Source organism: Megascapheus bottae, chromosome 10, assembly GCF_031878675.1.
Source record: "Megascapheus bottae isolate mThoBot1 chromosome 10, mThoBot2.hap1, whole genome shotgun sequence".
Lineage (NCBI taxonomy): Eukaryota > Metazoa > Chordata > Mammalia > Rodentia > Geomyidae > Megascapheus > Megascapheus bottae.
This window is the reverse complement of record NC_143518.1, coordinates 988,813-1,003,258: the sequence shown is the minus strand read 5'-3', so window position 1 is coordinate 1,003,258 and position 14,446 is coordinate 988,813. Positions and strand designations below refer to the sequence as shown.

The 14,446-nt window shown below is 34.6% G+C and overlaps 1 long non-coding RNA gene across 1 annotated transcript; it reads right to left on the bottom strand.

Annotated features, from left to right (window-relative positions):
* Window positions 1–1,054: 1,054 nt before the first annotated feature.
* LOC150057310 (uncharacterized) lies at window positions 1,055–2,791 on the bottom strand. Its single transcript, XR_016536758.1, has 3 exons — window positions 2,687–2,791; window positions 2,365–2,490; window positions 1,055–1,192 (listed from the first exon to the last, which is right to left on the bottom strand). It is a non-coding gene; the product is annotated as an uncharacterized LOC150057310 (long non-coding RNA).
* Window positions 2,792–14,446: the final 11,655 nt, after the last annotated feature.

The window sequence follows — 14,446 nt, the reverse complement described above, 5'->3', positions numbered from 1 at the left end:
CACTTCTGGCTTTTTCTGTTTATTCGGCACCAAGGAATTGAACCCAGGGCTTCATGTATGCTAGATAAGCACTCTACTACTAGGCTATGCTCTCAGCCCTCTGTTTTATTTCGAGGCTGTACTCAGAGGAAAATATTAGACAAACCAGCTCATAATGAATAAATATAGGTAAACTAAAATGTAAAGCTATCTTTTTTTACAAATAGAAAATATACTGGGTTTTTTCTTTTCTTTTTGCTTATTTACATGTGTGAACATGAACTGGGTCTCAAACTCTAGCTCTTATATTCTTATTTGGCTTTCTTTGCTCAAAGCTGACATTCTACCATTAAATCATGCCTCCAAGTACTGGCTTTTTGCTGGTTAATGTGCCCTGTTACAAAGGTAGTTCTTTAAGTTATATCCTCCTTCTCCTCCTCCTCCTCTTCCTGATTATTATTATTATTATTATTCTGTTATTATTATATTATGCTGGTCCTAAGGCTTGAACTCAGGGCCTGGACATTGTCCCTGAACTTTTATGCTCAAGGCTCCTGCTCTACCACTTGAGCTGCAGCTCCACTTTCAGCTTTTTGGTTGTTAATTGGAGATAAAAATCTCATGGACTTTCCTGCCCTGGCTTCTTTGAACCACAATTCTCAGATCTCAGCCTCCTGAGTAGATAGAAGGATATGATCCAACACTACCCAGCTATTTCCATTTACATTTTAAGTAGGAAGCTACCATGCAACAAAACAGTTTATGAATATAATGCTTCTTAATCAATGTCATCATCTGATTGTCTTCCCTATCCCTTCCAATCTAACATCTCACAATGTCATAATTTTGTAGGGTATGCACCGAAAGTTATTATGGCCTTTCTTCTCTTTCTCCCTTCATTCATCTACACACACTTCCCCTGGACTTACCCACAAACTTCTCAACTTCTAGCTACTTCACACATGGCAATGTATGTACCAGATGAGCCATTCGAATACAGGTAGTATACAGAGGTAATATAAGCCAGGTAATGAGTATATTACTTTTGAACAGTGTCATCTCTTCCCTCATTTTTTCCCAGGTTTTTCCCTCCCAGTCTTTGTTGTCAGTCAACCTTCTTTGTCAATCTTCTTCAGTATGCAGCTTTACCTTGAGTTAAATAGTGAGAATTGGAGGCCTTGAAGATGGATTGATTGGCAGGTCTTTGTGTTTTCTGTAAGGATGTGATGCCAAAGATTTACTGTCCTGTCTTTTCATCATTTTCAGGCCCTCCCCATTTTGTTTCAGGGTGGTCTTAGTTTATCAACTCATTTTGTCATGTACAAATTCTGTAGGCTACAATTTGCAGATTGGCCACTTTTCTACTATCAAAAAATCAATACTCTCATAGAAATAGTTACTATAAATACCTCTTAATCCTCATAGCTGAAGTGTTTGATTCATTTTACTTCATTTCTAACCCTTATGAGAACAAGCATTTAGAAAACAGAATACCTTATCACATTTCATTAGCAATAGGAAATGTTTCAGGCCACTTAATCTCTCTGATTATTTTAAAATTAAGTGTATTGATCCCCTGCCAACATTCATTATCATTTGGTAATATGTTTATGCTACATGTTTTGATCTAAGCATAAATAAAACTTGACAGTTGAACAGTCATGACTGAAAAGCAACATAGTAAAAAAGAAGCAAAAAACTTACAAAAATGTACCATGCTTTGGTAATAACAGTTCTTATTAGAATGTATATTGGACTCACTTTAACTATTATTTAATCAAATGATATTAATGTGGTATCAAATGATTAGTGAGCACTTGATATTGGTAAATAAACAAATCAGGAATGTTCTAAACTTTAATGAGAGACCTATTTTTCTATGCTGCTGTTTGTGTTTTCCTTTTGTCCTGTTTGTTCATTTACATGTCTATAGAGGGACAGGGCTAGCAGAATTGTGGAACAAAAACAGGAGTGATACTCACTAGACATATTGAAATTGAACTATATAACTTGTTGGTGGTGATGGGAGGGAAAAACTGGAAGAAACCAAGGGAAGGGGTGACGTTGTTCAAAAAAGTATACTCATTATCTAACTTATGTAAATTTAACCCCTCAGTACATCACTTTTATAAGATCAACAGGGAATGCATGAAATGAGAAAAATATCATAAATGAGAAAAATATCATAACTGTTTAAAATGATATTAAGTAACAAAAAAATCCTAATGCTAACTCACCTCCAGAAGAGTTTATCACATCTTTTTTTTCTTGGAGATCATTTCAATTAGCATCATTTCATATTTACCACATCTTTTTTATAACATGAACATTTGAGGAAACACAATTAAAGAATACCCAAACCACTTCCATAAAGCCCCAACTTACAGCATGCACTTTGAAAATGTGAAGTCTGTTTGGAAAGTAGCTCTGGATTTTTTTCTCCTTTATCCTTTCTTTTGCCTTTGTTGAGTTTATGACTTCTGAGGTAGTTGACTTGAAGCATGTACCAACCTTGGGAAAGGAGACATTCCATTACAGATGAAGAGATGTAAATAAACTATTTCTGCCATCAATAATATTGCAGAGGGCATCTTCTAAATTCCTTTATTGTATAAAGAACAAGGGCTGAAAACTAATCCAAGGAATATGTTCAGTAAAAAATGAAAGCCAGCAGGCTGGAAATTTGGCCCAGTGTTAGAGTACTTGCCTAGCATGCATGACGACCCAGGTTCAATTCCTCAGTACCACATACATAAAGCTAGATGTCCCTCAGTTGATGAGTGGATCAACAAATTGGGGTATTTGTACACAATGGAATTCTATGCTGCTGTCAGAAAAAACAACATCAACCCATTTGTTAGGAAATGGAAAGACTTAGAAATAAATCATATTAAGTGAAGTAAGCCAGACTCAAAGGAACTTAGGCTCAATGGTTTCCCTCATATGTCATAAACAGTAGAAACCTTGGGCTCTACTAACAGAGATCTGCCATCGAACAAAACCTTGATACATAAGGCCATATAGTATGAAGCTAATTGAAAGGACCTCCAGGATATTGAAACAAAAGCCATATAACGAATGATTGTTGTCCTTAATGTACTATGTTATCTCTCATCTCCTTTGCTGTCCCTTGGGTATCTCACATTGTTACAGTATCTCACTTTGTTATCTGATATATTGAATTTATTTGTATTTGGTTATTTGAAATTTGATAGGGAAGGGGGGAAAACCAAGACCGGTGGGGGAGTGGGGGGGAGGGTAATGGGTATCAAGACATGTGAAAGGGTATCAATGTATGTGAATTAATGCACCTTCTATCTGGCAAATATCATGTAACCCTTTTATTAATTACAATAAAAAATATAAATAAAAAAAGAAAAAGCCAAGCAAGGGCCTGAGACGTGTGTCAGTTGGTCAATCCAAAAGTATATCTAGTACTGTAAACATGCCTGATGGAGCTGGAAGATGTTAATGTAATATCAGAGCACCAACACCTGGAACACTGGAAGATTTGAACAGAGAGGCTGAGAAGTCAAAGTTGGGAATGTGAAGATCAGTTGGTGAGCTAAATCCATTAGACCCTAAAAAGCATAGTAGAAACCAGGGTAACAAATAACATTGTTTTTTAGGTCATAATGGCATGAAGCTGGGCATCAATGGTTCACATATGTAATCCTAGCTACTCAGAAGGCTGTGATCTGAAGACTGAAATTTAAAGCTGGCTCTGGTAGAGAAGTCCATGTGTCTTATCTCCAGATACCTTGCAAACTTACAGAAATGCAGATGAGGCTGATGGGCTAGAACCATAAGCAAACTAGCTAAAGGACTAAGCCAACGCCTGGAGTTCAAGCCCAAGTACAATTGTGCACAAGTGCACACAGACACAGCAGAAGAGAATTTTAAGTTTTCTTTGTTTCACTAATTTCTTTACTAACATCATCTGAAAAAAAAATCTGAAATAAAGAAAAGTCTCAAAGAAAAATGGCTGTCCTTCAGCCAAGAGACTGAAAAGGCAACACAGATGAGTCATTTAATTTTCACATAAGGTAAACTTTTATTCAGATTATATTTCCCTTTCTTTAAATGGCATAATAGTATCTTTTAACTTACAAAATAATTATCTTCATTATGACATTTTCACACATTAAAATAATATGCTCTGATTATATCCTTTATTAGTAAGAATACAAGGTCTGGAAAAAGTCAGATTGAATATAATTAAAGAAATTTTTCCTTTGTTTTATTAGTATGCCCTTTCTAAACATTACAAACATCACATAATTACCTTTATTTCTCCACTAGAAGTTGTTCCATAGATTAATGGACAAACAAACTTTATTGGCCAAGAATGGACATTGAGTCAAATTTGTTGTGGAATATTTGCAAAATAAAATAAAATTTCCATTCCATGCAGTTCCAAATTTACACGAGACCACATAGTAGCATAATAATATTATGTTTTATTATGATTTCTCTTTTTTTGCTTGAACTCTCAGTCATGGGGCTTGAACTCAGTGCCTGAGCACTATCCTTGAACTTTCTCAAAGCTATAGCCCTACCATTTGAGCCACAGAACCACTTCCAGATTTTTCTGTGTATCTGGTACTGAGGAATTGAACCCAGAGCTTAGTGCATGCTAGGTAAGCATTGTACCACTAGGCCATCCTCCAGGCCCCTATTCTATTTTGATTTCTAAGTATAAATAAAAGAACAAGATTTTAAATAACAATTTTATTATTTTTCTAAATAATAATAAAAATAATTGAATGGTGTGGTATTTTCAGCTCCATAGGACTGAATTTTGAGGTATGAATGCAGATGTCTTGATACCAAACATGTGTGAGTACTGTTTCATTATAAGGTAAGTCCAATGAGTTTCATTCATGCTTCTACATTGTAAGAGATGACTTTGTCGGTACTGAAAACAAGGAAATCACTCTCAAAAATTTGAATTACTAAACAAAAATACAATCTCATTGAAATTTGGGTTGTGATATGACTCTAAAATATTGAGCTCATTTTATGCAATACTAAGTAAGAAGAAGAATAATTTAAGAGAAAATGCTGTTTATAATCTATCAGAGAAAATAACATTACCTATTTAGGAACAAACAATTATCTGTAAAATGTAAGCTATTTTATCCATAATTTCCTAAATTCAATTTGTAACATATTGTAGAAGATACACATTCAGATATAGAAATACCTAATATCATACATATTCCAATTACCACCTACATACTGATTAATATTTCAATTAAATGCTCAGGGTTTACATAGAACACTAAAATGTTTAAGTTTTAATTGAAAATAGTCAAAAATCAACAAAAATAATTTGGAAAACAGAGGATTAAGAAAGGCTGTCCTGTGAGGGACAGGGTGGGAGAATGATGAAGCAGTAACTCTGATAATAAAACACTGGATATATAGAGGAAGATGTTAAATTTTAATCACTTTGTGCAACCTTTTGAAATTCTGAAAATAAAAAATGAGATGTTCTATTACAAGTGATGCAACTTTCAAATAAATGAAAATTTAGATATTGTCGATCTAGCCCAGTAGTAGACAAATTGAGCATTGGAGTATTCAACATCCAAAAGCAGAACAAATTATTTATGAAATGTGGAACAAAAATAATAAAATAAGTCCTTGAAAATGTGAGCCAGTGAATAGAAGGGTTATAAAAATAATCATATAGTAAAATAGTTCTAAAAAGACATATTGCTATATAAGCCTACATATATACAATTAAGAATTTTATTGTAGGGGGCCGGGAGTTTGGCCTTGTGGTTAAAGTGCTTGCCTAGCATGCACGAAGACCCAGGTTTGATTCCTTGGTACCACATACATAGAAAAAAGCCAGAAGTGGTGCTGAGGCTCAAGCGGTAGAGCTCTAGCCTTGAGAAAGTCCAAGGACAGTGCTTAGGCCCTGAGCTCAAGCCCAGGACTGGCAAAAAAAAAAAAAAAGAATTTTATTGTAACAAATAAAACTTTAATGATTTCAAATAAACAAGTAAAATCTTAAGCCAGATACCATTGGCTCACATATATAATCCTGACTATTCAGAAGACTGAAATATGAGGATCATCATTTGAAATAAGCCCCGTGCAGGATAGAAAGTCCTTGAGAATCCTGTTTCCAATTACTGTCCATTCCAGAAGTAGAGCTGGGGCTCAAGTGGTAAAACACTAACGCAGGCAATAAAGCGCAAAGAGAATACCCAGGTCCTGAGTTCAAGCCCTAGGATTATTTCATCTATGATAGATTTTTACATTTTTGCAGATCCTTCTAGTTTTATAAAAATTAACACATTCAATATGCTAAAATTAAAAACATTTTCCTTCCTTCCTTCCTTCTTTGCTTCCTTCCTTCCTTCCTTCCTTCCTTCCTTCCTTCCTTCCTTCCTTCCTTCCTTGCTTCCTTCCTTCCTTCCTTCCTTCCTTGCTTCCTTCCTTCCTTCCTTCCTTCCTTCCTTCCTTCTTTCTTTCTTTCCTTCCTTCCTTCTTTCTTTCTTTCCTTTCTTCTTGCCTTCCTTCCTTCCTTTCATTTTAATTTGACTGGTCCTGGGGCTTGAACTTGGAGCCTGGACTCTATCCCTCATCCTTTTTGTGCTCAAAGCTAGTGCTCTACCACTTAAGACATAGAAACGCTTACAGCTGTTCTGAGAAATATGCTGGAGATAAGAGTCTTAAGGACTTTCCTGCCCTGGCTGGCTTTGAACTACCATCCTCAGATCTCAGTTTACATGCACCTGGCAGGAACATATCTGAACAAATAAAAGGAAATTACAAGTGAGAAAATATTCACACACTTCATAATTACAAAGTAGTAGCATCAAAAATGTGTGTATTTATATATACACACAATACATGCAATGATATATATATACACATATACATTTATATGTACATGTGAGTAAGAAATCCAGAATTAAGCCATCTGAAAAATTATGGAAATCTTAGAAATATTTAGTGAAGAAAAAAATGAAATTAGTATGGTGGGCACTAGTGCCTCATGCTTTTATTTCTAGCTTCTATTCTATAAAGCTAGAAGTAGAGCTCTGGTTTTAGTGCTCACAGGAGCCTTAGTCTTGAGTGACAAAAGCTAAGGGACAGTGCCAGTGCAGTGAGCTTAAACTTCAGTACTTACATATTTTACATCCATTCCATGGACAAAAAATGTGCCAAATGTTAGAAGCAAATCAGGACACATATAGTTTTTTAAATAAAAGAGCAGAAAGAGCATTGCAAAAGGCAATGGTTTCCAGTAATGTAGCATTGTCATCCAAAGCCAAATATGAGAGTGCAAAAATAACTCGACACCTACATTTTTATGCAAGATAAACTTTATTTACATTCAGATAAAAGGATAATACACAGATGTTGAAGAAATGTTGTTTACTGTAGAAAAATAAGAAATATTAGAAATGTTCATATGAGGGAAATTCAGCTTAAGAATCTTAGCATATCAGAAACTATGAAATTACCAAAATGAATGAAGCAACATGTGTGATATCTCAGAAAATAATATTTATTGTACAAACTGGGCTACATAATAAACTCTACTGCTACTTGTAATAAAAAGAATAGTTAAAACTGGCAACAAAGACCAGCAACAAACTGGGAAAGGATCTTTGTTAGTGATGTATCTGATAGTGGCCTGATATCCAAAATACACAAGGAACTCAAGGAGTTAACGCCTCCCTAGATTTATAAACTAAACTGGTAAAGGAACAAGGAAGGAACCTTCAGAAGAAGAGATAAGAATGAGCAAGAAATACATGAGGAAATGCCATAAAGGATCCTAGTCATAAAGGAATGCAAAAGGATCCTCGCCATAAAGGAAATACAAATCAAAACAACTTGGAGTTCCATCCTACTCCAGTTAGAATGGCCAGTGTCATAGATTTTACAACAAGAATAAACAATGGCAGGGATTTATGGAAAAAAATGAATTGTATTGCACTGTAGGGATGAATGTAAATTAATGCAACCATTCTGGACAGTGGACTGAAGTTTCCTCAGAAAACTAAGAATAGATCTTTTTTTTTGTCTCAGAAAACTGGGATAATTGTCTCTGGACAACTATCCAGAACTTTACAAGTAAGGATACTGTAAAGACACTTGCACACCCTTGTTCAATGATGCACTAGGAACAACAATAACAAGTTATGGAAAGAGCCCAAATGCCCCCACAATATCTGAGTGGATCAAAAAAATGTACTTATACACAATGTAATTTTACAGTCATTAGGAAGAATAATATATCATTTGCAGAGAAATGGGTGGACCTAGAACAAATCATGTGAAGCCAATCTCCAAGAGACAAACAGCATATATTTTCTTTCACATGTGGAAGTTAGATCTAAAATATACCAGGACATGATAAATTATACAGGATTCTAGGCATTTACACACAGTGTAAAGAAGGATACCCACAGGGGAGGAACCCAAAGTCACAGTGCCTCAGTGCCTCTGAACATTTAAAATATTTATCAAAATATTTTGATATGGAGTGAAATAAGTGTGCCATCTATGTGAAAAAAATGCTGATTGAGTAGATGAGGCTCAGAGTTCAAACATCAGAACTAATACAAAAGAAAAAGACAGACAGAAAGAAGAAAATAGAAACAGTGGCCATTTTAGAAAGGTAATATCAATGGGAGAAAAGTCTTGAATGTGCAGGTACAGGTTAAGACATCTGCCATTTAAGTTATACTTACTACATAAAAGAAAGGCATTTAAAGCCCAGGACTGCACACACACGTATATCTGTATATACATATACATATATATATATATACATACATACCAATATCAATGAAATAGGTAGAGAGATGATAGACAATTGATATATAGTTATGTGGACAGATACACATTATAGATATCATTATATAATCCTTATGTTCGCTTTATATAATCAAAAATGATTTAATCTTATTGAATTACGTGACCTTTACATTGAAACTATTAGGGTGATTTTGAACTATATTATTTGTCCACTGTTAGCAGTTGGACAAAGTCCAAATATTTGAAAATTATGCACTAGGGAGCCTAACAAATATCTTATTAAGAAAGGCTCCAAAGTCATCCGAAAGTGAAACATTTTCCCTGTGATTACAATAACAAAAGCTTCTGTTGTATTCCTATCACTATTTTTTTTTTCTGTTCTACTCCTATCACTTCTTTCTAAAATGTACTACTGAATTCTCTGGGATGACAACCTATCAACATATCTATTATTTAACTAAAGAATCTTTGTAAAGGAAAAACAAGTGGAAACTAAAAGGCAAAATAAATAAAAAATAAGAGTAAAGGTGTGTCAGCCCTGCTGAAATGTGAAAATATAGAATGCCTCTCACGTAACAGTAGTATGGAGATAAAACCAAAAGGACTTGAAAGAATCTACAACTAAATAATAAATGAACAACACATTGAGAGAAGTAGACTTTGGAAGAATCAAAATATTTACAAACATTTCCAAGGATAGCTATTATGAACCTAAAACCTGAAATTCTTAAGACTCCAGGCTTTGGTACAGTGGTGACTGACCTGTCTTTATATGGATTAGGATAATCATCCACACAAAGTTACAGTGGTCAGGATAAGGATTTTTAATAAAAATGTAAATTTGACCTTAAAAGTGACTATTCCTTCCAAACAAACATCTGAAACTTATTGAAAGGGTAATACCCAACAGAGGAATAAAATCAAGTTCAAATCAAAGTAGACCAATTATATTTATTAGAGAATTGCTTCAATGTTTATTTTTCATGTAATGCAGCTAATTGATAATTAAGGAAGGCTAATGAAAATATCAGAAATATAAAGGGTAAGCTCTGAATTGAAGCTAAGGGAAAGAGTGTTTAGAAAAAGTACTAGAAGTAATAGCTTTTCATAGTGTAAGATGAGGAGTGGAAAAGAAAGTAAGAAAATGAATAGTTTTTTTTTCTATTTTTTCATATATTTTTTATTGTAATTAATAGAAGGGTTACATGATATTTACCAGATAGATGGTGCATTAATTCCCATACATTGATACCCTTTCACATGTCTTGGTCCCCATTTCCCTTCCCCCCACCCCAACCCCTCATCTTGTTTTCCCCCATTCCCTATACAATTTCAAATAACCAAATACAAATATATCCGATATATCAAGTAACAAAGTGAGATAGTGTAACAATATGAGATAACCAAGGGACAGCGAAAGTGATGAGAGATAACATAGTACCTTAAGAACAACAATCATTCATTATATGGCTTATGTTTAGATCATATTTTAATTGACAAGTTTAACAAACAATTGTTCAAGGAGGGAATCTCTAATTACAATCACTGGGATTTAGTATTTAGAACTTGGTCAAAATTAGGCTAAGGGTTTGTATGTCATAGAAAGATTAATTTATGAAATAAAACATTATTTCTATAGAGTCATAGGTTTTTATGTCTATATAGTTATGTATGTATTTCCATTACCATGTCCATAGTTCGGGTATGCAGTTATTGAGTCCTTGCTCTTGTACTCTTTGGATTTAATAGCCACATATTAAGGATACCGTGTGCCTTTTGTTCCTTAGGTCTTGACTAGTCTCACTCAACATGATTCGCTCTAGATTCATCCACTTCACTGTGAATGCCATTATTTTATCTTGTCTGTTGGCTATGTAGAATTCCATTGTATATATATATATATATATGTGATATATATATATGTGATATATATGTGATATATATATATATATATATATATACACCACATTTTCTGTATCCATTCATCTGCAGTAGGGCATCTGGATTGTTTCCATTGCCTGGCTATTGTGAATAGTGCAGACATGAACATAGCTGAGCAGGTGTCTTTATAGTATCCTGGGTCATGCTGTTCAGGATAGATGCCCAGAAGTGGTATGTGGGGATCATAGGGAAGGTCTATTTTTCAATTCTTTAAGGAACCTCCATGCTGCTTTCCAGAGTGGCTGAACTAGTCTACATTCCCGCCAGCAGTGTAGTAGGGTTCCTTTTTCTCCACAACCCGCCACCAAAGGTCATTGTCTGAGTTCAAAATCTTGGCCATTCTTGTTGGGGTAAGGTGGTATCTTAGGGTTGTTTTTATTTGCATTTCCTTTATGACCATAGATGATGAACATTTTCTCATATGTTTTTCTGCCATTTTAATCTCTTCTTCTGATAGGTCTCTCATTAGTTCCCTTGCCCATTTAGTAAACGGTTTATTGAGTTTTGGGGGGATTAGTTTCTTGAGTTCCCTGTAGATACTGGATATTAAGCATTTGTCAGATGTATTGTTGGTGAATATCTTTTCCCAATTGGTTGGCTGTCTCTCTACTTTTGCCACTATGTTTTTATCTGTACAGAAACTTTTTCTTTTTAGGTAGTCCCATTTATCGAGTCTCTCTCCAATCTGTTGTGACCCTGGGATTCTGTTCAGGAATCTTTTGCCTGTACCTATGAGTTCCAGTGTCTCTCCTACTTTATCATGTAGCAGTTTCACGGTTTCCAGTCTGACGTTGAGGTCTTTGATCCACTTTGAGTTAATGCTTGTGCATGGCGAAAGGCTAGGGTCAATTTTTAGTTTTCTGCATGTGGCTGCCCTGTTTTGCCAGCACCAATAATTGAATAGACTGTGTTTGTTCCACTGTATATCTTTGGCTCCTTTGTCAAATACAAGTTGACTATAGGTATGTGGTTCTATTTCTGGTCTTCTATTCTGTTCCACTGATCTTCTGGTGTGTTTTTGTGCCAATACCAAGCAGTTTTTGTTATTATGGCTCTATAGTAGAGTTTGAAGTCTGGTATTGTGATACCACCAGCATTGCTCTTTTTGCCTAGAATTGTTTTGGCTATTCTAGGTCTTTTCTTGCTCCATATAAATCATTGGATTATATCTTCTATTTCCGTAAAGAATGTCTTCGGGATTTTGATGGGGATTGCATTAAATTTGTATATCAATTTTGGCAGTATAGCCATTTTCACTATATTGGTTCTCCCTAGCCATGAGCATGGGATATCTTTCCATTTCCTAGTGTCTTCTTTAATTTCTTTCATTAGGCTTTTATAGTTTTCATTGAATAATGCCTTTACATCTTTGGATAAGTATATTCCTAAGTATTTTATTCTTTTGGGGGCTATTGCGAATAGGATCATTTTCTTGATTTGGCCTTCTGTTTGTGTATTGTTGGTGTACAAGAAGGCTACTGACTTCTGAAGATTGATTTTGTATCCTGCCACTTTGCTGAAGTGGTTTATTAATTCTGGAAGTTTGGGAGTGGAGTTTGTTGGGTCACTCAAGTAGAGGATCATGTCATCTGAGAATAAGGATAGTTTAATTTCTTCTTTCCCTATGTGGATCCCTTTGATGTCCTTTTCTTGTCTTATTGCTCTGGCTAAGGGTTCCAGCACTATATTGAAGAGAAGTGGAGAGAGTGGGCATCCCTGTTTAGTTCCTGATTTTAAGGTGAATGATTCCAGTCTTTCACCATTTAGTTTAATACTGTCTGTAGGTTTTTATATGGCTTTCACTATTTTGAGGAATGTACCTATTATTCCTATTTTTTCTAGTGCTTTCAACATGAATGGATGTTGTATTTTGTCAAATGCCTTCTCCGCGTCCAGAGAAATGATTCTTATCCTTAACTCTATTGATATGATGTATTACACTGATTTATTTGCAAATGTTAAACCAGCCTTGCATTTGTGGGATGAAGCCCACTTGATCATAGTGTATGATTTTTTAAATTTGTTTCTGGATTCTGTTGGCTAATATTTTATTGAGGAGTTTTGCGTCTGTGTTCATTAGAGAGATAGGTCTGTAGTTTTCTTTTTTTGTTGGGTCTTTCCATGATTTGGGGATGAGAGTAATATTAGCTTCATAAAATGAGTTTGATATTGCTCCTTCTGTTTCTATTTCTCGGAAGAGTTTCAAGAGTACAGGTGTTATTTCGTCTTTAAACATCTTGTAGAATTCCCCAGTGAATCCATCTGGACCTGGGCTCTTTTTGGTTGGCATTTCCCTGATTGCTTCCACAATTTCATTGTAAGAAATTGGTCTGTTCAATTTGTTTACCTTATCGTTGTTCAGTGTGGGTAGCCTAAATTTATTTGAGAAATCATCCATTTCTACTAGATTTTCTTGTTTCTTTGAATATAGGCCCTGGTAGTACCTATTCATTATGGACTGGATTTCTTGGGAATCAGTTGTGATTGTTTCTGTGGGGTCTCTAATCTTGTTTATTTGAGTCTCCCCTTTCCTTTTTTTGATCAATCTTGCCAAGGTCTGACTATTTTGTTGACTCTTTCAAAGAACCAACTTTTTGATTCATCAATTTTGTGTATAGTAGATCTGATTTCAATCTCTGAAATTTCTGATTTTATTATTTTTGTTATTTCTGTCCTTCTAGCTGTTTTAGAATTAACTTTTTCTTGCTCCTCTAGGTGTTACATGCTGAATATGGTAATTAGTTACTCATAAATACTATAATAATTACCTTATTGTCCTTTTGCTTTTATCTACTTAAAAATTGTCCACTGTCTCTTTTGTTTACCTTGTTTCTCAAACGAAGATAATTATTCCAGATATTCATCATTATCTTATCAAAACTAATTGGCTATATAATCTCAGCTGCAAACTACAACAAATGTAAAGGTATTCAAATGTCTTAACTTAACTAATATTTGTAGTTGCTAATGGCTTACAATATTTTACCTGCCTATCATACAGGCTTCATTTTGGGTTTTTAAATTACTTAAATCATAGGAGAAATATATAGAATATCACAGGACACTGGATAGGATTAATAGTATAGGATAGGATTTTGACCAGGTGGTTAATTGGTTTTTCATTTGCAAATTAAAGAAAATATTAGAAGTGGACAGTAAGTGATTTTAGGTGAGGCCTGAGAAGATGACATGTTCCTGTCATTTCAGTAATTGAGGCAGAGGCACGAGGTCCATGAATTTGAACCCAGCATGGACTATACAGTGGAGACCCACTCTCAAAAGCTAATCACTTATTAATTTTGTTATTATCATTATTGCAATTTTTATTCCAGCTGAAGATCTGGTTAAGAATCTGCATATCACAAAATCTAAAAAGCATAAGAAATACAGAAGTCCTTTCAATGTGTTAAGGCTGTAAAATTAAGGAAAATTAAATGGAAATTATAAATCGAATTGCAAAGTCTGTGTAGTTTGTCTATTTTTATATATGTGTCTTTGTGTTTGGGTATGTAGTCAAATGCATAAGTGACTTTTTCGTAGTAAAGCAGAATATATTTTACTTGCATCTAACAACAAAGTTTCAAATGTCAGAGTTAATGATAATTCATGCTACGGATGAATAGCATGAAAATATATACTTTTCTAATTTTTATGTTGACTGTGTGTGCGCGCGCGCCTGTGTGCTGGGGCTTGAATTCAGGGGCTCGCTCTCTCAGCTTTTCTGCTCAAGACTAAG